The 26,907-nt window shown below is 36.4% G+C and overlaps 1 protein-coding gene across 4 annotated transcripts in view; it reads right to left on the minus strand.

Moving 5' to 3' along the window:
• LOC123559586 (PTB domain-containing engulfment adapter protein 1-like) overlaps positions 1-25,347 on the minus strand; it is a 228,074-nt gene extending 202,727 nt beyond the window's left edge. Inside the window, exon 1 of one of the 4 annotated variants that reach the window (XM_045351536.2) lies at positions 25,213-25,347. The gene's annotated coding sequence lies outside the window, so the exon portion shown is untranslated. Of the gene's footprint in view, positions 1-6,353; positions 6,612-25,212 lie in introns of those variants that run through there. The other 3 variants (XM_053552557.1, XM_053552558.1, XM_045351535.2) reach the window with 3 other exon arrangements.
• Between the last annotated feature and the right edge of the window lie 1,560 nt (positions 25,348-26,907).

Here is a 26,907-nt window from a genome sequence, read left to right on the forward strand (position 1 = left end):
TTGACTCTGAATTAGAGCTTTGCCAGTAAAAAAAATCCAAGTTAAAAAGGGACATAACTCTGTCAAAATTCAAATTAGAGTTAAGGGAATTGTGTCTCCTGGTGTAGACTTTGATAGTAAATAACTATTTTGAGTTTCAAGTCAAAAGCTTTAATTGTAACAGAGATATTTGACTTTATCAAAAAATTTAACAAAAATTTCTAAGTTAGAAAGGGACATAATTCTGTCAAAATTCAAATCAGAGTTATGGGGATTGTTTCCCCTGGTGTAGACTTTGATGGTAAAAAAGTATTTTAAGTTTCAAGTCAAAAGCTTTGATAGTAAAAGAGATATTTGACTTTTATCAAAAACTTAAACCAAAAATTCTAAGTTAAAAATGGGCATAACACTGTCAAAATTCAAATCAGAGTTATGGGAATTGTGTCTCCTGGTGTAGATTTTGATAGTAAATAACTGTTTTGAGTTCCAAGTCAAAAGCTTTAATAGTAACAGAGATATTTGACTTTATCAAAAATTTTAACAAAAAATTTTAAGTTATAAAGGGGCATACTTCTGTCAAAATTCAATCAGAGTTATGGGGATTGTTTCTCCTGGTGTAGACTTTGATGGTAAATAACTTTTTTAAGTTTCAAGTCAATAGCTTTGATAGTAACAGAGATATTTGACTTTATCAAAATTTTAACCAAAATTCTAAGTTAAAAAGGGGCATAATTCTGTCAAAATACAAATCAGAGTTATGGGGATTGTTTCTCCTGGTGTAGACTTTGATAGTGAATAATTATTTTAAGTTTCAAGTCAATAGCTTTGATAGTAACAGAGATATTTGACTTTATCAAAAATTTTAACCAACGGCGACTCCGACGCTGACGCCAGGGTGAGTACAATAGCTCTACTTTTTCTTCGAAAAGTCAAGCTAAAAATAGGAGGTGCACAAGTTCATATCATGATTAAGACTCATGCAAGGTTTCATGAATCTATATCAAATACTTTTTGCGCTAGGCCTGTCACAAGGTGAAAATGTGCATTTTTGACTATTTCAGGGGCCATAACTCTGAAAATAGGGGGCGAAGCCAGATGAAAATAGGAGGTGCACAAGTTCATATCATGATTAAGACTCATGCAAGGTTTCATGAATCTATATCAAATACTTTTTGAGCTAGGCATGTCACAAGGTGAAAATGTGCATTTTTGCCTATTTCAGGGGCCATAACTCTGAAAATAGGGGGCGGAGCCAGATGAAAATAGGAGGTGCACAAGTTCATATCATGATTAAGACTCATGCAAGGTTTCATGAATCTATATCAAATACTTTTTGAGCTAGGCATGTCACAAGGTGAAAATGTGCATTTTTGATTATTTCAGGGGCCATAACTCTGAAAATAGGGGGCGGAGCCAGACAAAAAAAAAGAGGAGATGCGCAAGTTCATATCATGATAAAAATTCATGCAAGGTTTCATCAATTTATATCAAAAACTTTTCGAGCTAGGCGCGTCACGAACTTCGGACGGACGCACGCACAGACGAAATCTATATGCCCCCACCACTCATGGAGGGCCACAAAAAGGGTCATAATTCAGCCAAAATACTTGACAGAGTTATGTTCTCTTGCCTAAAGACTGTTATAATAAACCAGTGTCTAAAGTTTCAGTGCTACATATCAAATAGTTTTGACAAACAAGAGCTGTGTGTAGACAGCCAATGCTCAACTATTACCCTAAATGTTGAAATATCGATTTCAATCCAGTATCTGCATTAGTTTTGGAGATAGTAACTTGCATGCAAAACTTTAACCAGAAGTTTAAAGATCAAAAGGGGACATAATTTGACCAAAATGCATGTCAGAGTTATGGGACTTGACCCAATGAGGTTGGTAATTGATCAACTGGTTTTATTACCCCGGTGGCACATGTGAAGTTTCAATTTAAGATCAGCATTTGTTCTGCAGATAGTAACTTGCACGCAAAAACTTTAACCAGAATTTCTAAGTCCAAAAGAGGGCATAATTTGCCCAAAATACATGTCAGAATTATGGGACTTGACCCAATGAGGTTGGTAATTGATCTAAAAACAAGAGCTGTCACTAATGGTGACAAATGCCCCCGCACCGTCTTGACCTTTGACCTGGTGACCTTGACCTTTGACCTAGTGACCCCAAAGTCAATAGAGGTCGTGTACTCAATAAGTACTATCAGCATGTGAAGTTTGAAGGTCCTGGGTGCAGTGGTTTGCAGGTAAAGTTTCTTCATGCAAAAACGTTGTGACGAAACAAACTAACTAACGAATGGACGGACAGTTGAAAACTAATATGCCTCCCTTCGGGGGCATAAAAAGAAAAAATAACTTTCAAATCTATATGCCTTTAAGTAATAGCTGTATGCACTTGCAGGTAAAACTTTAACCAGAATTTTCTAAGTCAGAAAGGGGGCATAATTTGGCCAAACTGCAGATCAGAGTTATGGGACTTGATGCTATCAACTAATTTTATAACCCTGAAGACACCAGTGAAGTTTCAATTCAATATCTGCATTAGATTTAGAGACTTGCATGTAAAACTTTAACCAGGATTTGGGACTTGACCCAGTGAGGTTGGTAATTGACCTAGAAAAAGAACAAAGAGCTGTCTCCATAGGATGACACATGCCCCCGATGGCACTTTGAATGAATAGTTATGGCTGATGTTAGAGTTTAGGACCTTTGACTTACGGACCTGGGTCCTGCGCGTGACACTTCGTCTTACTGTGCCACACATTCATGCATAGTTATTTTAAAATCCATGCATGAATGACAAAGATATGGACCGGATACGCCCATCAATGCACTATCATGAAATATGACATTTAACGTCTAAGTGTGACCTTGATCTTTGAGCTACGGACCTGGGTCTTGCGCGCGACACGTCATCTTACTGTGGTACACATTCATGCCCAATAATTTTAAAATCCACGCACGAATGACAAAGATATGGACCAGACACGCCCATCAATGCACTATCATGAAAAATGACCTTTAACGTCTAAGTGTGACCTTGACCTTTGAGCTACGGACCTGGGTCTTGCGCACGACACGTCGTCTTACTGTGGTACATATTCATGCCAAGTTATTTGAAAATCCATCCATGGATGACAAAGATATGGACCGGAACGAAAATTGCGGACAGACCGACAGACTGACAGACGGTTCAAAAACTATATGCCTCCCTTCGGGGCATAAAAAGTAAGTTTCAAAGCTATATGCCTTTAAATAGTAGCAATATGTACTTGCATGCAAAACTTTAACCAAGGTGTGACGCTGACGCCGACGCCAGGGTGAGTAGAATAGCTAGACTATTCTTTGAATAGTCGAGCTAAAAATGGATTTTTATGAAAACTGAACCAATTTCCAAGTCCAACAAAAGCTCGTAGAACACGAAATGCCCACCTTGATGCATTCAGTAACTGCACAAGGAACAGAAATTATTTGGTCACTGTGCACTGGATGTTCGATGTACTGGCCTGAAATCAATAATTATGGGTCATGTACCAGTCATAAGTACACTCTGTATCAAATGTGATCTTAGACCAAAGCATTCTCCAGTTTTTTGGCAAAAAAAGTTCTACTGTTCTGGGTCAATGTGATCTTGACATTTGACCTACTGACCTCAAAAACAATAAGGGTCATCTGCTGGTCATGATAAACTTCCCATCAACTTTCATGATCCTAGGCCCAAGTGTTCTTGAGTTATCATCTAGAAACTGTTTAACTGTTCCAGGTCACTGTGACCTTAACCTTTGACCTACTGACCTCAAAATCAAATGGGTTCATCTGCTGGTCATGACCAAACTCCCTATCAACTTTCATGATCATAGGCCCAAGCATTCTTGAGTTATCATCCGGAAATTGTTTAACTGTTCTGGGTCACTGTGACCTTGACCTTTGAGCAACTGACCTCAAAATCAATAGGGGTCATCTGCCAGTCATGACCATCCTCCCTATTAACTTTCATGATCCTAGGTCCAAGCAGTTTTGAGTTATCATCTGGAAACCGTTCAACTGTTCCGGGTCACTGTGACCTTGACCTTTTACCTACTGACCCCAACATCAATAGGGTTCATCTGCTGGTCATGAACAAACTCCCTATCAACTTTCATGATCACAGGCCCAAGCGTTCTTGAGTTATCATCCAGAAATTGTTTAACTGTTCTGGGTCACTGTGACCTTGACCTTTGAGCAACTGACCTCAAAATCAATAGGGGTCATCTGCTGGTCATGACCAAACTCTCTATCAATTTTGATCATCCTAGGCCCAAGCTCTTGAGTTATCATCCGGAAACCAACTGGTCTATGGACCGACAGACATACCAACCAACCGACATCTGCAAAACAATACACCCCACCTTCTTCGAAGTGGGGCATAAAAAAGGGCCATAATTCAGCCAAAATACTTGACAGAGCTATGAACTCTTGCCTAAAGATAGAGACTGTTATAACAAGGCAGTCTGAAAGACAGCTTAATCCCCCGCCACTGCTATGGATAGTGAAAGGGTAAACCTTTGACCTTGAGCTGTGACCTTGACCTTGAACTGACATGGCTGACCCATAAATTCTGCACATCGTCTAGGTGAGGTGATCATTTGACCCAAGTTTCATGAAAATCCTAAAAGGGGTTTAGGAGATACAGAGCTCAAACCTTTGACCTTGAGTTGTGACCTTGACCTTGAGTTGACATGGCTGACTCACGAGTTCTTGATGAAGTGATCATTTGACCCAAGTTTAATGTAAATCCTTAAGGGATTTAGGAGATACAGAATGAACACAAAACGGAAGGCTCAAACCTTTGACTCTGAGTTGTGACCTTGACCTTGAGCCAGCATGGCTGACTCATGAGTTCTGCACATCGTCTTGATGAGGTGATCATTTAATCCAAGTTTCATAATTATCCTTCAAGAGGTTTAGGAGATACAGAGCAGACAAAATGGAAGGCTCAAACCATTGACCTTGAGTTGTGACCTTGACCTTGAGCCGACATGGCTGACTCATGGGTTCTGCAAACTGTCTTGATGAGGTGATCATTTGGTTCAAGTTTCATGATTATCCTTCAAGGGGTTTAGGAGATACAGAGCGGACACAAAATGGAAGGCTAAAACCTTTGACCTTGAGTTGTGACCTTGACCTTGAGCCGGCATGGCTGACTCATGGGTTCTGCACATTGTCTTGATGAGGTGATCATTTGACCCAAGTTTCATGATTATCCTTCAAGGGGTTTAGGAGATACAGAGCGGACACAAAATGGAAGGCTCAAACCTTTGACCTTGAGTTGTGACCTTGACCTTGAACCGACATGGCTGACTCATGGGTTATGCACATCGTCTTGATGAGGTGATCATTTGACCCAGTTTCATGATCATCCTTCAAGGGGTTTAGGAGATATAGAGCGGACACAAAATGGAAGGCTCAAACCTTTTACCTTGATTTGTGACCTTGACCTTGAGCGGACAAGGCTGACTCATGGGTTCTGCACATCGTCTTGATGAGGTGATCATTTGACCCAAGTTTCATGAAAATCCTTCAAGGGGTTTAGGAGATATGGAGCGGACGCGAAAGTGTTACAGACAGATGGAAGGACGGACGGAAGGATGGACGGAGACCATTCCTATAACCCCCCACCATTTGTGGTGGAGAATTAATAAAGTTTCAATGCTACATGTCAAATAGTTTTGAAAAAACATGGACTTTTATGAAAACTGAACCAATTTCCAAGTCTAAAAAGGGACATAATTCAGCCAAAATACTCGACAGAGTTATGTTCTCTTGCCTAAAGATAGAGACTGTTAAAATAAACCAGTGTTCAAAGTTTCAGTGCTACATATCAAATAGTTTTGACAGAACATGGACTTTAACAAAAACTGAACCAATTTCCAAGTCCAAAAATGGGTCATAATTCAGTGAAATTCCTTGATAGAGTTATGTAATCTTGTCTTAAACTGGACATGGTGATGGTACACAAGTGTTGAAAGTTTCAAAGCTATATGACAAAAGGTTTTGTCAAAACATGGAATGGTATGAAAAGCTTAACCAAGGTGTGATGCCGATGCCAACACTGACACCTACAAATCTGATGAAAAAACTCTATATCAGGATTCATTTATTTCATTTTCCTGATACTATTATATATTTGAACCCCGACTGATCTAAAACATGAAAAGTTTCCTTAGTTACTAACAGGTTGACCATTATCAGAACAATGGTAATATTTGCCCAAAACATATCAAACATGTTTATATCAATATTAAGCTGACACACTGCAGACAGACCTGCTTCAAAATGTTGTTAGACTGAAACTGTCTACATAACAGAAAACTTAATGAAAATCTTACCTGTAAAATTGTGCAATTAGTTGTCAACTTTTCCTCAAACTCTTACTTCACTTTGAAAATACTCATACACTAGTGTTAACTTAAATATGACAAGCCAACCAATATTATATACTGCATCAATGTCAAATGAAATTAACATCCACAAATGATAGTCCCTAAAAGAGTTTCTCCTATTATCACGATTTAATAAGAGTTACACAACAACATACATTTAACTGTATCAAGTAAGACATCTATATTTTACACCCCTTGGTAGTGACATCACCTTAACAACATCAATTCATGCGAAAACATTTACCACAATACTCATTAGCATAATTAGAAATCTTCATTATAATTGGGTAAGACCACTTCAGACAGGAAAACAACACTCTGTGTTTTAGAGACTGAATCCCTCATTATAATCAAATAGTCAAACATGTCTTTAAATGGTTCTAAAAAGAACAACTTTTGTTCAGCTACTTAAACAGGATTCTTGTTTAAATCATCTCAGTTGTTGTTCTGAACAAATGAAGTAGTAGAAAGTACACGCTTGAAGTGTCTCTGTTATACTGTACAACTACACATTTTTGTGTCTTAAACATTTTACAAGTTAAAGCATACCAGAAGTTCCTTCTAGGGCACATCTATATAAATATAAAATGACCATCTTGTAAAATTTTGGTTGCAATGTCTGTTTTATACTGCCAAAAAATATCAGGTAAGTATTTACGCTAGTTATTTAACATAAATTGTTAAATCCAACAACAAATTAAATCTGTTACCTCTTTCAGTAGAGTAAATAGGCAATAAGACATTGACCTGGTCAATCTATTATGATTCATGTGTGAAAATTCATTGCACATAATTAGAGGGTCACAATGGGGTTTGTTTTCACATATTAACCATGCATTTGAAGGTAACAATATAGTAGACGCAACTTGACCCCGATGGTTGACCTTTGCATTACAATACATAATGAGGCACAACCTATTATTGAAAAGGAGTGTACGTAAAACACGAGCTGCACGAGAAAAAGGAAATATAATTTTGTGTAAATATAAATTAGTGTATTGGAAAGTTTTAATTGATCAAATGTAAGTATATATACTTTGATACTGCACTGTATACAAACTAATTCCATATAAATATACACAGCTACCCTAAGCACCCTTGATTTCTATAATGAAATAACCGATATGAATAATCAGCCTAAGGTCAACCATCACGGTCAAGTTGCGTCTACTATAATATTCGGTTGTTTACAATTAAATTTGCTGATATCAAGGGGGGTATTCGATCTACTCCTTACCATGGAAAAAAAATGGCGGCCAAAACTGAAAATGTGAGTTTTTCTTACTTTTTTGCTTTTTCAAGGATATCTAGACAATAACACATGTCTATCAACCTGCTCCACTGTTTTCTCCATTTTACCGGTACCTTTCACTTGGAAACAGCACTTATTTTGTCTGGAATGCTGGTCATAAAATTCGAATCGATGGAAAATTCTCCGGTAAACAGGGGATAAGGAATAGTGCGACTTGCAAAAATGGTCTTTTTAACCTAATATACCGCAGGTTGTAAGCTATTTTCTGATTTGAAGGAATATTTCCACATATTTATCTAGTACTGTTGGTTTTGTAGCAGATCACAGTTCGTATTTTCAAAAAAAACCACAATTTTTGTCCGATGGTAAGGAACATGTGCAAAAATTAGAGGATAAGGTGCAGTGCAATTTTTATAAACGGATTTTAACAGTTTCTCTCATCATTTCTGAGATAACCAGTTGACATTTTTATACCATGTAATAATTAAAGAGGTCTGAATCGTGACCCTGGCTGTTAAACTACACTAATATTGTAGATGAGCCATAGTGTAAACCCTCCTATCGTTAAGTTTTAATGACGAACAATCGAGTGTTCCTTATCGTGGTTGTTTAAAAATAGCTCCGGAAGCAAATTAAACATACTATAAATTCCAATGAATATGTGTTTATACTTGTTACCTAATGTCAATTGGATTTATCATATCCATAATCCAAAAATTTGTACAAAAGACAATTAAAATGATACATACGTTAATGGCGCCATGCGCAAGTTTTATACAAAAATTCACAACGCTTGACCGCTTTTATAGTTAATGACGGATTTTTTAGTAAATGCAAAGAAAAACATGTTCCCTAATTATTAATAACTGCATCAAATTGTATGTTTGTGTTATTACGATTCCTAAACAATAAAAAAGATATGACGCCAATGAAGGAATACTTTGGTTATGGATCTATCCTACTATGAATATATGAGCTTGACATATAAAGAATATCGTTTTTATGTCTTTATAGGTTATTTCTAGTTTGTTTCAACTACATGTTATAACATTTGCTAAGTTTATACTTAGTAGTGATATATTTTTCACTTAAACTTTCCTTATGTAAAGATTCCACTTTCTATGATACAAACGTTACATTTATTCTAAGACACTGAAAATCACAGCAGTTCATGTTGAACTAAGAGTAGTTTTTTCATGCCAAAACAGTATATGCATTTTCAATACATCAATCATTTCTGTTATGAAGCAGAGGTCCTTCTTAATTTTAAATGGCATAAGAAATGGCAAAATGATACGTGATCGATACAAACGTTACCAATCTTATTTAAAATAACATAAACAAGAAAGTGTCACTCAGTTTTAATTTGACAGTGTCATCAGTTTGTATCGTCTATGTCGTAAGATGCAGATTTCACACAGGTTAAGTCGCACATTTGCCCTTGAAGAAGTGTTTTCTTTTTCTGAAAATGTTCAATAGGCTCCGCTGGTAATGTTCGGTTTAAATAGGAAGCTTAAAGTAAAACCTATTTGTGATTATATGACAATTATATTTTTTTTGTTTCAATTAAATTTATGTTGCTGTACATATTGAGTACGCCATAAACACAGTACAAATTATTGATACATACGTTACGTATGGTAACGTATGTATCCTTCCATGCCTGATATATTACTTTTTATACAACATGAGGCTTCTTTTATTTTTTGAAGTCAAGGTTCCAAGATAATACGCTCAGGCGTTTTAATTTGCTAAAAAGTTTGTTTTTATCACTATTTTTGTTTAAAACACGTCATGCAAATTCTATTTTTAAAATCTAATAATATATGCTTTAATATTAATTTCTTGCTAAAAAGGTTTTGTTTACAGAACTGGTCGTATGTCATAGTGTTTTTAGCATAAAGATACATGTTTAACATATTTTTGAATACAAAATGAATGGAAACAGCAAAACCCCTGGTACCCATAGCACAGTGATCGGTAACGTATGTATCAATACATAGGTTATTGGTGTATCACTGTTGACTTGTGGTGGGTTTCACATCAGGTTAACATTATTGTAACATCAAGGGCTAAAATCTGAAAGGTGTATCGAGAATGTGAGAAGGCTAAAGACAGTGCGCTACTTTAAAAAGAGAGAATCAGACAGTGAAACTATTACCTCCCTGCTAATTATATCCTTTGGCAAACAGAAAATGAGGAGAGAAAATAAGAAAAACAAAACGAGAAACGGACTTCGAGACTTCGAAAAAAAACAGTACTTTTTCACAAGAAATGTATAATATGACATTATACATTCCCTGTGAAAATGTACCGTGTTCTTTCGGAGTATCGAGAGTCTGTTTCTTAATTTGTTGAATAGGCTTGGTTGTTCGGGGCGCAGGCTTAACCGAAAAGATAGTGTTTGTAGTTTTGCTAAGAACGTATGCGACCTTATATTACTTTTTTTCGTAATCTATTAAAATCGATACCTTAAAACAAATCGCTGCCGTAGAACTGGTAGCTAAAAGGTAAAAGAGCTAGCTTTAATTACTGTTAAGGTAAAAATCTGCAAGTAAAAGGGCATAAAGTTTTGTTCCAACCATGACATATCTTGAAATATTTTTTTACAAGACCGTTAATATATTTGAAAAGTCTTTTACAGTAAAGACAGACTTAATAGAACTGTTAAGTCTGAATGAAATTTTATATGTAGAATTGTTGGTTTTTGTTGGTGCTTGGTTCATGAATGTGGTTGTACTCAAATAAAATTATCTTTTCTTCATTATTTGGAAAAGTTCTGACACGGTGACTTGTGGTTATATTTAATTTTTAATATTAGAATAAGTACTTTTTCTTTGTGCATTTCATTATATACAGCTTAAAGTGGGGTGATTCATGGATTCAGTGACAAAAGCACTTGTTATAAGAGCTGCCACTTACAAATATACAAGAGAACGAGAATTTCCAAAGCCGCCTTTGAAAATACGAATAATTAAATTTTACAATCGTAAGAAATAATTAATTTGAATAAATAAGTATTTGTGCTTTGATTTACAATGGTCGGCTTCAATTTGATGGCAATCTTGAACACGAATTTTGATACCCGAAAATGAATTTATTAGTTAATTTGGGATACATACGTTACCATCAGCATATTTCTGATCAGTTTTGACAAGTTCAATATGTGTTATTGTTGATTGACATAAATGTTTCCAAGAAAAGCTTGATGATTAAATGTTCTTAAATTCGTGGTATAAGATACATAATGTTGGTAAATAACAATCATATTTGCCACTATTAAGCCTTACTTGAATGTATTTTTTTTTCCATACCTATGTGCAATGATACTTACGTTACTTTTGCAATGCAGCTTAAGATACAAGCAGGACACATAAAATATTCAAATTGCTCTTCCAAATATATATGTTAATGGCATCGTAAGAGTATATCTATGGTTTTATGAGCTTATTATGTTTGCGATTTGCCTTTTGTCAATGTTTTTAAATATGTTTTGTTACAGTTCAATGTTCGTTCAATAATCTACTAGCGAACTCGCGAGGTAATATTCCTTAATAACTCTAAGCCAACGTTAACTTAAAATGTAAGAGTTAACCATAATTATGAAAAGTCGTATACATAGTTATAGCTTCAACCACGAATAATTTCTGGTCTTTGTATCCATAAAATCGTGAATTAGTGCGCCTAAATGTCGCATAACATATGTATTTTAACGCAAAATTACAAAGAATGCATAACACCTAAACAAGTTAAGTGGTGTTGCTGAGTTTTCACTATCTTTAGTAAAACACATTGTATTTTAAGTAGGTTTAACTTTTAATGGTTTTTTAAGACAAAAAAAATAAATAAAATAATAATATTCAACATTTTGTAAGGCAATTGCTTGTTGTTAATGACTTTGGGCGCTATACCAAATAAAAAGTTATAAATACTTAAATGTTGGCGAGGGATACTATATTAAATACTTGCTGAACTTTTGGCTTTCAGTACATCACGTGTCTGATAGACAGGCGGATACCTTTTAAATCTTACTACATTTAGCAAGAGATAGTTATAAATGATCACCAAAAATATTATTGTAATAGAATTTTACTTGATTGTCTCTGAAAAGAGCAAAGTAAAAAGTTGCTTGAAGAATGGACTGCACCTTATCCTCTTATTTTCGTACACTGTTCCTTACCATCAGACAAAAAACTGTGTAATTTAAAATTACGACTTTTAATCGGCTCCAGACTAACCATGATGGAAATATTATATTGATTCTTTTCTTCTAATTAGAAAAACAGCTCACAATTATTTGAATTATAAGGAAAAAAGACTATTTTTGCTAATCGCACTATTCCTTATCCGGTGTTTACCGGAGGATTTTCCATCGATTCAAATCCCATGACCAGCATTCCAGACAAACTACAGCACTGTTTCCAATGTTAAAGGTACCAATAGATAGAAAAAACAGTGGAGCAGGTTGATAGCCATGTGTCATGGTCTAGAAATCCTTAAAAAAGATAAAAAGTAAGAAAAACTCACATTTTCAGTTTTGGCCGCCATTTTGTTTTGGTGGAAAGGAGTAGATCGAATACCCCCCTTGGATATATGTCTATCTGGTGAATGTACATATGTTATGTTCAGGAGGAAATAAAAGAATCAATTAATCATCCTCGGGTTTAGTATTGTGTAATCCATGGAGTCGCCTCAATTGAGAAAGAATAGTTTAACCTCAGAGGTTATTTCTAAGGTCACGGAGTTTAATTAGCCAGCTTGTAATTACAACAGCTTTCGACATCAGTAGGACATCAGTAACTCAGTCAAGTGTGACTTATAAAATTAAGATATTCCTTCTCAAGAGAAGGAATAATGAATTACTGAAAGTGGATGTTTTGCATTTGCTAATTAAAGTTTTTGGTGGCAGGTAGAAATTAGAACTCAGTATCAATACGGGCTAAAAAATCTTGAGGCACAGATGGCTGCTATTTTGATGTTCAAGTCTACAAATGTCAATAAATTTCTGTTCTGTTCTGTTAATATGCTAAAATTTTTAACCAGATGTAAACTAGAGCTATCTCTAAAGGTGATGAATGTACCCCCCCGCATGCACTGACACAGTACATTGCAATTTGACGCACACAAGATTGCATAATTATGTGGACTGTATGTATATAGACTGTATGTATACAGTATAGTAACAAAAAACAAAGGCCCATAACTATGCAGAATATTTATCTAAAAGAATGTAACATGCACCATGCACAACTAGGGTTGGTACTGATCACTTGTGTGAAGTTTCATTAAATTGTGTGTAAGGGTTTAGTAGATTAGGCACGCACAAGATTGCATATGCAGACTGTATGTACATAGTATGTTAACAAGAAACAAAGTCCCATAACTCTGCAATTTTTGTCGCTGAAAGAACCTAACATGCCCCATGCACAAGTACTGTTGTTACTGATCACTTTTGTGAAGTTTCATTAAATTGTGTCAAGGGGATGAGGAGAGATGGTGCGCACAAGACTGTGTCTATGTATATAGTATAGTAACAAAAAAACAAAGTCCCATAACTCTGCAAATTTTTTTTCTAAAAGAACCTAACATGCCCCATGCACAACTACTCTTGGTACTGATCACTTGTGTGAAGTTTCATTAAATTGTGTCAAGGGGATGAGGAGAGATGGTGCGCACAAGATTGTGTCTATGTATATAGTATAGTAACAAAAAAACAAAGTCCCATAACTCTGCAAATTTTTTTTCTGAAAGAACCTAACATGCCCCATGCACAAGTACTGTTGTTACTGATCACTTGTGTGAAGTTTCATTAAATTCTGTCAAGGGGATAAGGAGAGATGGTGCGCACAAGATTGAGTCTACGGACAGACGGACAGACAGACAACCTGAAACCAGTATACCCCCCCTTACAACTTTATTGATGGGGGGGGGGGGGGTACAATAAAACCTAATTAACTGAACTTGCACCAAAAGCATGATAACGTATCTCATGGTATTTGTTGGACACAAATCTTTTAAAATAAATCCAACTATGTATCGTTTTTGTCGGGCAAATATATATTTCAAATTTCATTGGATTAAGGATTATGTATATTCGAAATTGGGACAATCTGCATATGTATAAAAATTGTACTAGTAGCTTCCTCGCTTGGCGTTCAGCATTAAGAGGATAGTGCTAGGACTGGTCAGCCCGATGTCAGTATAATGTGACTGTGTGGGGTATCATGCCTTGTCGTGTCTACGGCATGATATTCCAGTGAGGCAGCACTATGAAGTTGGGCAATGTGCTCACTGCTACAAGTAGACACCGTCGTTTATATGACTGAACAAGAGTGCCAGAATGTCACAATATACGCCCGTCACAGCAAATTTCTTTACTCTAGCACCTGTATTTGCAAATGGAATTTTAATTTTGTGGTTGTTTAGTAATCATTGTAAGTCCACAAAAAAACTCCTTACCAGGTAGAGATACCTTAAAATACACCTAAAATTTGAAAGTAACATCTATGTTGTACCACAGAAAAGTGGTCTTGTTTTTTCCCTACGGTCAATTATAAAAAAGTTACAATATAAGTTATTTATAGTAACAACTAAGGGAAGGTAATCTTTAAAAAAAAAAAAAAAATCCAAAAAAAACTTGTAAGTCCACACAAAAATCTTTACCAGGTAGAGATTGGTCAAAATACACCTCATAATTGGATGTAGCATGCATGTTGTACTACAGAAGAGTGGTCTTGATTTTTCCCTACGACTAGTAATGAAAAAGTTACAATATAAGCTATTTATAGTAACAACAAAGGGAAGTAATTCTAAAAAGGGAACTGCGCATGACACTTTGTCTCATGATGGTGTATAATTGTGCCAAGTTACATCAAAATCCCTCCATGCATGAAGAAGAAATGCTTCGGACAAAGTCATTCTTGTATCTGACCTTTGGCCTCTAAGTGTGACCTTGAACTTAGACCTAGGGACCTGGTTCTTGCGCATGACACTCCGTCTCGTGGTGGTGAACATTTGTGCCAAGTTATATCAAAATCCCTCTATGCATGAAGAAGAAATGCTCCGGACAAGGTTTTCATTCTTGTATCCTTTGACCTCTAAGTGTGACCTTGACCTTAGACCTAGGGACCTGGTTCTTGCGCATGACACTCCGCCTCGTGGTGGTGAACATTTGTGCCAAGTTATATCAAAATCCCTCTATGCATGAAGAAGATATGTTCCGGACAAAGTTTTCTTTCTTGTGTCCTTTGACCTCTAAGTGTGACCTTGACCTTAGACCTAGGGACCTGGTTCTTGCGCAAGACACTCCGTCTCGTGATGATGAACAACTGTGCCAACTTTCATCAAAATCCCTCCATGCATGAAGAAGATATGCTCCGGACAAAGTCATTCTTGAATTTGACCTTTGACCTCTAAGTGTGACCTTGACCTTAGACCTAGGGACCTGGTTCTTGCGCATGACACTCCGTCTCATGATGGTGAACAACTGTGCCAAGTTTCATCAAAATCCCTCCATGCATGTAGAAGATATGCTCCGGACAAAGTCTGTGGACGCCGCCCGTACCCGCCCGCCCGCCAGGGGCGTTCCCATAATACGTACCGTTTTTCAAACGGGCGTATAAAAATTGTTGAAAAAGACGTTAAACCGGAACACACACACTAGATTAATGTAATATGCCTCATAATCATGACAACATGCATGTTTTAGTGTTGTTATATTTTCACGTCCTTTGGGATCATGGAGTCCATTCAATATGTGTAATACATGATGGTAAACAAGTATGCAAAATATGAAAGCAATATCTCAATGGACTTTAAAATATTTGGGGTGGTACGCAAACTTTAACATTTATTCTAAGTTGAAAAGGGGCCATAATTCAGTCAAAATGCTTGATAGAGTTGCCTCCTCCTTTTTACAGACTGAGGTCATGATGGTAAACAAGTATGCAAAATATGAAAGCAATATCTCAATGGACTTTGAAAATGTTTGGGGTGGTACGCAAACTTTAACATTTATTCTAAGATGAAAAGGGGCCATAATTCAGTCAAAATGATTGATAGAGTTGCCTCCTACTTTTTACAGACTGTGGTCATGATGGTAAACAAGTATGCAAAATATGAAAGCAATATCTCAATGGACTTTGAAAATATTTGGGGTGGTACGCAAACTTTAACATTTGTGTGACGCTAACGCTGGGGCAAGTAGGATAGCTCCCCTATTCTTCGAATAGTCGAGCTAAAAATAAAAAATAAAATTTTACCCCCCGCCCCCTTTTGAACAAAATTTGGATGATAATCTAGGAATTAATTTATTATGGCCTAAACTTTAATTGTGTACAATACATACATAGGTTTAAATCACAAGAACATTTGTAATTTTAGATATTATTTGATCATTTTTATATAAATTAATCAGGAATTGAATTCCCTTTTCCCATGCAAATTTTATTTTTTATGGCCAATTCCGTGAAATAATTAGCATTAAATAAACCTGTAGCATGTAAAGTGTCAGTAGCAATGAAAATTTCATTGGAAATTGCTTCAAATATTTTGGTCTTTCGAGTGTTTTATGCAAGTGGGGATATTGCCCATATGAAAAAAATATCTCATATTTCCTAGGATTGTGCAAATTAGTTTGACTACCGGTCGGCTAGAATGCAGGCTAGACATCCAGTTACCGGACGACTAGACATTCCAATAATAAAATAGCAATTTCTACACCATAGTCAGCTTTTCTTAATTCTAATTGATGAAAATAATTAATGTGTCCTTTGGTATATAAGGCATGGATTGTCCTCCTGATTTGTTGTAATTATCAATAAAACATTTACAAAAATTGTGATAACAACTAATCATAACTACCAATTACATGTTATTACTGTTCTGCAGAAATGTTAGGACTATTTCGGGGGCAATTGTTTACTGTGTTCTTAGGCATATGATATTAAGAGAATCTGAACCGTATTGTTCACTCTGGGGCTCTAAAATCGCCCCAAAAATGAAATTGAAATTTTAGTCGCATTCAAATACATGGTACTTTCACTTTGAAAAACAGTGTATAATTTCCAATCTGCACACTTTCCTGTCTTAGAAATCATACAGTATTTAAGATTACCCTACATGCAACACAATAACCTAGGTTTAAAAAGTGAAAGCAAGCATTCCAATTTTAGTGGACACATTTTTTGGAAATCCTGAATCAAGTGTTTGCAGGAGTTACATTTCCTGTGCTATTAAAATCGCTAAAGTTACCACTTGTTCAATATCCATAGTACACATTTACCAAACTGTGTGTTTTAGGTATGAAATGCGCGATTGAGATTGGTTGGTAAATTTTCTCGTCATGACCACGGTTCTTATAGTATACCTAGGGGTTGGGTATAACATGTATACAGAAGTATTTTCTTTCTGGTCTGGTGGCAGTAGGTTTGGGTGGAGTAAAGTCCCTGGTAGTCCAAATAATAGGACGTTTCGGGACAGCATGATAACTTTTGACTGCCACTGTCTCTGTCACGTCCAAACTTATTCTGCATATTTCTGTTAGGAAATCCCAAACTAAAATCCATTGGGAACGTTTTCAGGTACATGTACAAAGTTTTTGTAACGATTGCATCTCTGTACAAGAGATCACAGAGTGATCTTGGTGCCCACCAATGTGCCATTTTTGAGTGTTCCAAATTTCAAGACTTATTGACTAGCTCAAGGTCAAATTTTCATTTCCGTACACAACACTGTGCATGTGGTCTAAATTCGAAAGCTGTAGCTTGAGGAATGTCAAAGTAGGTCACTAGATCAATTTTAAGGACAAAGTTCTTTGAACACAAAACTATGCGTGTGCATCAAGTTTGAAGGCTGTAGTTTGAGAAATTTGAAAGTAGGTCACTAGATCAATCATAAGGTCAAAGTTTATTTCGGTACACAAAACTATGCAAGTGGTCCAAATTTGAAGGCTGTAGCTTGAGAAATGTGAAAGTAGGTCACTAGGTCAAAATCAAGGTCAAATTTCACTTCAGAACACAAATCTATGCATGTGGTCCAAATTCCCTTCAAAAATGTAAAAGTCACTAGGTCAATGTCAAGGTCAAAGTTTGTTTCGGTACATGTGGTCTAAATTTGAAGCCTGTAGCTACAGAAATAAGAAAGTAGGTCACTAGGTCAATCTTAATGTCAAAGTTCATTTCGGTACACAAAACTAAGCAAGTGGTCCAAATTTGAAGGCTGTAGCTTGAGAAATGTGAAAGTAGGTCACTAGGTCAAAATCAAGGTCAAATTTTATTTCGGAACACAGAACTACGCATTTGGTCCAAATTTGAAGCCTGTACCTTCAAAAATGTGAAAGTAGGTCACTAGGTCAATGTAAAGGTCAAAGTTTGTTTCGGTACACAAAACTACGCAGGTGGTCTAAATTTGAAGGCTGTAGCTTGAGAAATGTGAAAGTAGGTGACTAGGTCAAAATCAAGGTCAAATTTCATTTCTGAACACGAAACTATGCATGTGGTCCAAATTTGAAGCCTGTACCTTCAAAAATGTGAAAGTAGGTCACTAGGTCAATGTCAAGGTCAAAGTTTTTTTCAGTGCACAAAACTATGCATGTGGTCCAAATTTGAAAGCTGTAGCTACAGAAATGTGGAAGTAGGTCACTAGGTCAAATCAAGGTCAAATCATGTCACGGTTCATCTTGCCACTCAAAACCATACAGTCATTTGGTCCAAATTTGAATGTTGTAGGTTATTGACAAGATTTTAAAAGCTTTTCCCTATATAAGTCTATATGAACCATGTGACCCCCAGGGCGGGGCCATATTTGACCCTAGGGGAATAATTTCAATAATCTTAGTAGAGAACCACTAGATGATGTCACATACAAAATATCAAAGCCCTAGGCCCTGTGGTTTTGGACAAAAGGTTTTTCAATTTTTTTCCCTATATAAGTCTTTATAAACAATGTGACCCCCAGGGCGGGGCCATATTTGACCCTAGGGGGATAATTTGAATAAACTTGGTAGAGAACCACTAGATGATGCTTCATTACAAATATCAAAGCCCTAGGCTTTGTGGTTTGGACAAGAAGATTTTCAAGCCAAGTTTTTCCCTATGTAAGTCTATGTAAACCATGTGACCCCCGGGGCGGGGCCATACTTGACCCCAGGGAAATAATCTTAAAATATTGGTAGAGGACCACTAGATTATGCTTCATACCAAATATCAAAGCCCTAGGCCCTGTTGTTTTGAACAAGAAGATTTTAAAAGCTTTTCCCTATATAAGTCTATATGAACCATGTGACATCCAGGGCGGGGCCATATTTGACCCTAGGGGAATAATTTCAATAATCTTAGTAGAGAACCACTAGATGATGTCACATACAAAATATCAAAGCCCTAGGCCCTGTGGTTTTGGACAAAAGGTTTTTCAATTTTTTTCCCTATATAAGTCTATATAAACAATGTGACCCCCGGGGCGGGGCCATATTTGACCCTAGGGGGATAATTTGAATAAACTTGGTAGAGAACCACTAGATGATGCTTCATTACAAATATCAAAGCCCTAGGCTTTGTGGTTTGGACAAGAAGATTTTCAAGCCAAGTTTTTCCCTATATAAGTCTATGTAAACCATGTGACCCCCAGGGCGGGGCCATATTTGACCCTAGGGGGATAATTTGAATAAACTTGGTAGAGAACCACTAGATGATGCTTCATTACAAATATCAAAGCCCTAGGCTTTGTGGTTTGGACAAGAAGGTTTTCAAGCCAAGTTTTTCCCTATATAAGTCTATGTAAACCATGTGACCCCCGGGGCGGGGCCATACTTGACCCCAGGGAAATAATCTTAAAAACATTGGTAGAGGACCACTAGATGATGCTTCATACCAAATATCAAAGCCCTAGGCCCTGTTGTTTTGAACAAGAAGATTTTTAAAGTTTTTCCCTATATAAATCTATGTAAATTATAACAAGAGATCACAGAGTGATCTTGGCACCCACCAATGTGCCATTTTTGAGTGTGAAAGTAGGTCACTAGGTCAAAATCAAGGTCAAATTTCATTTCAGAACACGAAACTATGCATGTGGTCCAAATTTGAAGCCTGTAAAGCAGGTCACTAGGTCAAAATCAAGGTCAAATTTCATTTCAGAACACAAAACTATGCATGTGGTCCAAATTTGAAGCTTGAGAAATGTGAAAGTAGGTGACTAGGTCAAAATCAAGGTCAAATTTCATTTCTGAACACGAAACTATGCATGTGGTCCAAATTTGAAGCCTGTACCTTCAAAAATGTGAAAGTAGGTCACTAGGTCAATGTCAAGGTCAAAGTTTTTTTCAGTGCACAAAACTATGCATGTGGTCCAAATTTGAAGGCTGTAGCTACAGAAATGTGAAAGTAGGTCACTAGGTCAAAATCAAGGTCAACTCGTGTCAAGGTTCATCTTGCCATTCAAAACCATACATGTTGTCCAAATCTGAATGTTGTAAGTTATTGACAAGAAGATTTTAAAAGCTTTTCCATATACAAGTCTATATGAACCATGTGACCCCCAGGGCGGGGCCATATCTGACCTTTGGGGGATAATTTGAACAAGCTTTGTAGAGAACCACTAGATGATGCTACATTACAAATGCCAAAGCCCTAGGCTTTGTTGTTTGGACCAGAAGATTTTCAAAGTTTTTCCCTATATAAGTCTATGTAAACCATATGACCCCCAAGGCGGGGCCATATTTTACCCTAGGGGGATAATTTGAACAATCTTAGTAGAAGACCACTAGATGATGTCACATACAAAATATCAAAGCCCTAGGCCCTGTGGTTTTGAACAAGAGGTTTTTCAAAGTTTTTCCCTATACACTCGAAACCCGTTATAACGCTTCTCGATATACCGCGGTATTCGTTATAACGCTGTATCGTCTTGGCTCCCAATTTTAGAGGGTAAAAACAAAAATAAAAAAAAAAAAAAAAAAAAAAAAATCCGCGGATGTTATTTAATTTGATCATAACCAGCGTTAAAACTACATGTACGTGTACATTTACACCTTTCCATGACAACTGTGACAAAAATCAATAATCGTCTGCTAGCTTACTTGTTTGCGTATCGCCTTTGTTAAAGTTTCAATACATGTAGACCTAGCTGTGACAATTAAGCAATCAGTACCGTGTCAAAATTAAATTGTTTGCATTAACAAGCGTGGAAGATCGGTCAGTCAACTATCAAACCGTTTAAGTTTGCACCAATTAAGTGGATGACATTAACACTCGAGTGAATAATAATCAAAAAACATGCCCAGTTTTGTAATAAAATGCAGCCGTTTTTCATAATCATCATTCTCGGTTCGTCGGAATTTGCGAAGATTCGACGCACTGAAAGCCATATTGAGAATGTTCTCCCTTTTTAATATCGTATATTAACGACGGCGATTTAACAATTTTTTATATTATTTATCGATTTTCTTCATGTATTCAAAATTATTTTTTTTAAGACTGTCCGCGTTTTTTCTCTTTTAGTTACATAAACCCCCATATGTAATTCTCATGACAGCGCACTCCTCACACAGCGTTATACATGTTTACTTCCGGGATAAACAATTTCAACTTTCTTTTAGAATCACGACAAAATGAGAAGATGACATAGCGTTATAATTCTTTTAATGTATTTTTCAGTAGCATTTAAGGTAAATAAATGTCCCGTTTATACGATTCTTATCTCTTATTAACATAAAACAGCGTCCAAAATACGTCTAATACATTACCGATGGGTGGGGTATTGCATTTACCGCTGATACGATCAACCCGCGTTATAAATTTAACCCCGCTAGATCCGCGGGTCTCGAACCTTGGACCCCGATGACAGCGTTATAACGGGGTCCCAGTGTATAAGTCTATATAAACCATGTGACCCCCAGGGGCGGGGCCATATTAGACCCCAGGGAAATAATTTGAATCATCTTGGTAGAGAACCACTAGATGATGCTTCATACGAAATATCAAAGCCCTAGGCTCTGTGGTTTTGGACAAGAAGATTTTCAAAGTTTTTCCCTATATAAATCTATGTAAATTATAGAAATAAACAAAGGGCCATAACTCATTCAAAAATTGTTGAACCAGTCTGATTTTCAGAGGGACACAACTAGGGTACCAATACATCATTCTGACAAAGTTTGGTCAAAATCCCCCTTGTAGTTTCTGAGGAGATGCGATAACGAGAAATTGTTAACGGAAGGACGGACGGAATGATGGACGGACGGACGGACGGACGGACGGAAGGACGACGGACCACGGACGCAGAGTGATTTGAATAGCCCACCATCTGATGATGGTGGGCTAAAAATAAACAAAGGGCCATAACTCACTCAAAAATTGTTGAACCAGTCTGATTTTCAGGGGGACACAACTAGGGTACCAATACATCATTCTGACAAAGTTTGATCAAAATCCTCCCGGTAGTTTCTGAGGAGATGCGATAACAAGAAATTGTTAACGGACGGAAGGACGACGGACCACGGAGCAGAGTGATTTGAATAGCCCACCATCTGATGATGGTGGGCTAAAAATGGATTTATGTTGACATCAAAGCATAAACTTGCCTCGATGACATTTTATGAATGTATATTTTGTGTTTTGTTTCTGCAATTTAGTGAAATCGGCAGTCTGTTGTTTATTGAAACCCGGTGGGTGTCAGTCACACCCATCACATCATATTTTCAAAGATTTAAGTCTCTTATTTACAATTATGAATTAAATTCAACCCATTTGAAGTTTCTACATGAATATTAATGTTTAATTTATTAAAGCAAGTAAGTGTGACCAGCATATATTATGACTTTTTTGGATTTTTTAATGTCTGTTTTCCTAACAGTAAAATGCAGATACGGGTAAGGCCGGATCTACTAAAACCCGTGACGGTCATAATGTCCGTGACGGTTTTAACACGGACTGTCACAGGTTTTTCATTTACCGTCACGGCAATGTCACAGGTCGTCACGGCAATGTCACGGGTTTTTCTTCTACTGTCACGGCGTTGTCACAGGTCTGAGAACCAGAACATCATTTACAGACAATGACGTTAGCGTCATAGTTACCTGGTAGTAATTATATTTTAAGATTGCATGATTTGTAAAAAATACAAATTAGATATGTAATGCAATTTTAAGCCGAGGCAATATTAGAAAACTCAAGGGATCCAGAATCTCAACCGGTATCATCGTTGCACTTCCGTCCAAATGGAGAAGAACTGTTTTTATTTAAAGGTGAAGGAGTGAAAGCTCAAACCTGGCGGGCAGATGGTCACAAACCAAGGAATGGTGGCCTTACCAAGGAAAAGTCCTAAGATAAAGAAAAATTATTTTTACATCGCTACTGAAAGCGGGGCTTCCAAGGAGTTTGTAAAATTTGTTTTTCATGAACCTGAAAAGGATAATGGACCATTTTTGAATCAATACTTCGGTAATGACGAAGTGTCTCAATCTCATGCGCATGGTAATGCAAAAAACACAACCAGACCATTTGTCCGTTCAAAGCCCAGTTCTTTTGAGAAATGGCTGCAGAAAACAAAATCTGAGGATCCGAATGCTGTTTATAAAAAAGAAATACATGAACAAGATATGCCAAGGAATTTGAAACAAATGCAAAATCTTAGATATAAAGGTAACAATGAAATGCGGATATCAAGAGATTCTTTTTTCAGTTCAACAAGTGGTGTGTAATTTACTTAGGGAGGATACCCCTGGCCAAAGAAATCTGACAAAATTTTCTTGAAATTCATGGACTGTGCTTTTCAGGAAAATGGAAATGACTGTGGTCTGTATGCGATTGCAAATACCACTGCAGAAGCTAACGGAATAGACCCATGCACTCAAAGATATAATGTGCAAATTTTAGGTGGTCATTTGATTCATTGTTTGGAAAAAGGTAAACTAACACCATTTCCTGCCGGGTCTAGGACTCTTGAGCATGCAAGTTGTGTTAGATACTCCACTTACTTAAAAGTGTTTTGTACGTGTAGAATGCCTGAAGATGGTATGTATAGTCGTCCGTGGTATTCTCGCGTCATTGGTAATGCCACGTTATTTCCGTTTTGCACTGCAGCGCCATCTGGACATTGTTTACAAACAACCCACTTCCATTTTCAGTTCAAATTTAAATAAATTTATCCAAAATGCATAGAATTTTTGGTGAGTATACTTTCAAAATAGTTGAAATACTTAAATTTCTATCCAGTTAAACCAAAATCCAGTATTTCTCACTTGTTAACATCATTTTTGCCAATGCTTTGTTTATGTCGTCTGTTATAAATAGGCCCGATTCGGATGAACGACGATCCCACAATGCCCCACTTCCCTTTAATTCCAGCCTTGGTACCATAATTTCCGAAACGGATGGATTTAGTGGTCACATACCGTCAAAATACACAGAAGGGACAGCTCTTTCAGGTGTACACACTGTCAAAATGAGTAAATTGTCAAGTACTGGGTCTGGAACATTTCACATAATTTTACCAATAGTTATAATTAAACTGTTATTTTTACGAACTGACACAGTATTCCTTAGTGTAACGGAAATAAATAAATATAGTGGCATGTAACTTAACAATAATACTACAACCACAATAACAACATCTTTAATGCGAAAATACCAAGGACATACAAAATCAAAATGGTAGAAGGTGTACATGTTGACACGTGATTGTCGGGAGTATTTTAATTATATTTTGTGTCAAAACTTGTACGTTTTGATAGATAATGAATTAAACTGAAATTATTCATTAAACTAAATAACTGTTATATTTTTATTTGCTTGCTTACTGTATTTATTGGCACTAGTACCGCGAGAATATAGGGGAACAGGCTATGTGGTTTGTGACAAATGCAAAATATGGTATGCGAGGGACTACATAAAGACGACATACCAGCAGATGACGTACCCTACTATTGTAAAAAAATGCACAAACCCCAAAACGCAAAAACGAAAATACACAAAAAGAAAAAGATTGTATATTTAAGATTTGTTATTGTTAATAAAAATGTCAATCATCACGATTTTGTGGTCAATGTTTAACCAAATATAAAGAAACCAATCATCGGAAACCTACGAAACGTTTTGTAGATCACCGAGTCCTGTCTGTTAATTCTTATACAAAGCGTTCCGTAGTTTGCCAAATACGATCGTATTTCTAAGAATAAATAGCGTCATGGGGTTTAGCTACAGTCCATCACAGAAAATTCAATGACAATGTCTCACGGATATTAGGTGTATGTCAAGGATTTATGTCGTCACGGACATCAAGGAATTCAAGATTGTCATGGGTTTTAGGTGATCCCAGGTAAGGCTTAGAGGGATGACAACTATAAAATATCAGATCATAAAAGAAGTCAATCCGATAAGCCAAATGAGTAAGGCCACAGGGGTTCGGCTCATGTCTACCCTTTTTATTGGGTAGGGCCTGGACCTAGGCATGAGCCGAACCCCTGTGAGGGATAAAGCTGGGTCCCTGGGTGTATAATTTGTCACGGAGGTTCATGATATAATTGACCGCACCCGTGCCGATTGGAAAAGGAAATAAGAATACCTGCTTTGGAAATTAGTCAAATAACACGTCACATTGAGATAATTCCCTAAAGTTCTCTTGAATGACAGCTTTTACCTACATGTAACGAGTACTTCCTTCTTGTCTGGTGTAAAGGTTCGTAACTCTTCGGACAACTTATCCGCCAATCCAAGTGTGGCTGAATACCACTAAATTCGGTATCAAGTCAAAACGTCCCCTAGTCAAAACACCCCCCATTTTGGTCAAAACGTCCCCCATTCAGTTTAGAATTTGGTCAAAACACCCCCTTATATTTTTTTTGTATTATTCTTAATTCTTTTTAACTAATTTATATAAGATTCCTATTTTATTATGGTTTAAATTTGAAACTTATGGATTATGCATTGATAATTAAATACACAAAATTAATTTTTTAGCACCTAAATTAATGCAATCAAAACCTATCACATAGTTGTGCATTAATTGAGCTGCATGTGGGCTTAATATTAGTAGGTGTCATAAACCCATTAATCACCAGTAATAAGGTGTGAACATTTGAGAAGGGAACATTTTTTCTTCTGTACAAACAAAATTTGTGTAGAATGAACAAAAATCCTGTTCAGAGTAATAACTTTATTTATAAAACATTAATAAAACATCAGAACAGTCACAACTGCATATTTATGAAGTAAAAATAACATACCACACTATTCATTCACTGTTCTACACCAAGAAGTCAAATTCACAATATCATGTCACAATATTAATTCACAGTGTTCCAGCTACACAATATGAAGAAGTTAAATTCACTTTTATGCTAGTTAATGTTTTTATCACAATTATTCCTCATACTGAACTGTTGTGGTGAGCCTTGGTTTGTAAATGGTGAGCACTCTTCTTTTCTAGCAAGGAACTTGCAGACATACCCCCTGTGCGGTAGCTGTAAAAGACATAAGAAAGTTTTTTTTTTAGTTTTTTAGTTTTATTTCATATAAATCCATTGGGCTAAGAAATATCTTTAAAAATGATGGTCGGCGAATTGTTATAAGGAAAGAAGTTTATGAATTTTTCATCTAACATTCATCTTTCATCTAACATTTTTCAAATTGCAAACTAAACACCGCACTTTAACAATTTAAATGGTTCTCTTTTAATTTTCCGCAAAGGTTTCGTAGGGTTGCAATTTTGTTTCGTTTATCCTTAGACGAATAATTACAGCAGTAGTTTGATGAAGATTCATGAAGCGGTTCATGAGAAGAGTACATTAAACGTGTTTATATTTTTAGCTAAATTGGTCCCTATCCCCATGTGTAACAAAATAGCAGGAGACCTTACGATTTTGTTACACAGTGAGTTTGATAAAAATCCATTAATGCGAAGAAAGGCATATCTACTTTTAGCTATAGTGGTCCCTAATAGGGCCCAAGTTCCGATATAAATAAATTTGGAAGAGGACCTTATAATGATGCTCCAGACCAATTATGACAAAGATCCACCAAGCTGTTCATGAGACGCTGTATAAAGGCATTTCTAGTTTTAGCTCTAGCAGCCCCTAAAAGGGGTCAAATATCACAGCTGAACAAAGTTGGCTGCGGGCCTAATAAAGATGCTACAAATCAAGTTTGATCAAAATACATGAGAAAAAATCAATTAAAGGATTTTTTTATTTATTATTTTTATTTATTTCTAAAATAGGCCAACTGATCCCGCTTTAACAAATGCATATTCACTATTCAT

Source organism: Mercenaria mercenaria, chromosome 10 (genome assembly GCF_021730395.1).
Source record: "Mercenaria mercenaria strain notata chromosome 10, MADL_Memer_1, whole genome shotgun sequence".
Lineage (NCBI taxonomy): Eukaryota > Metazoa > Mollusca > Bivalvia > Venerida > Veneridae > Mercenaria > Mercenaria mercenaria.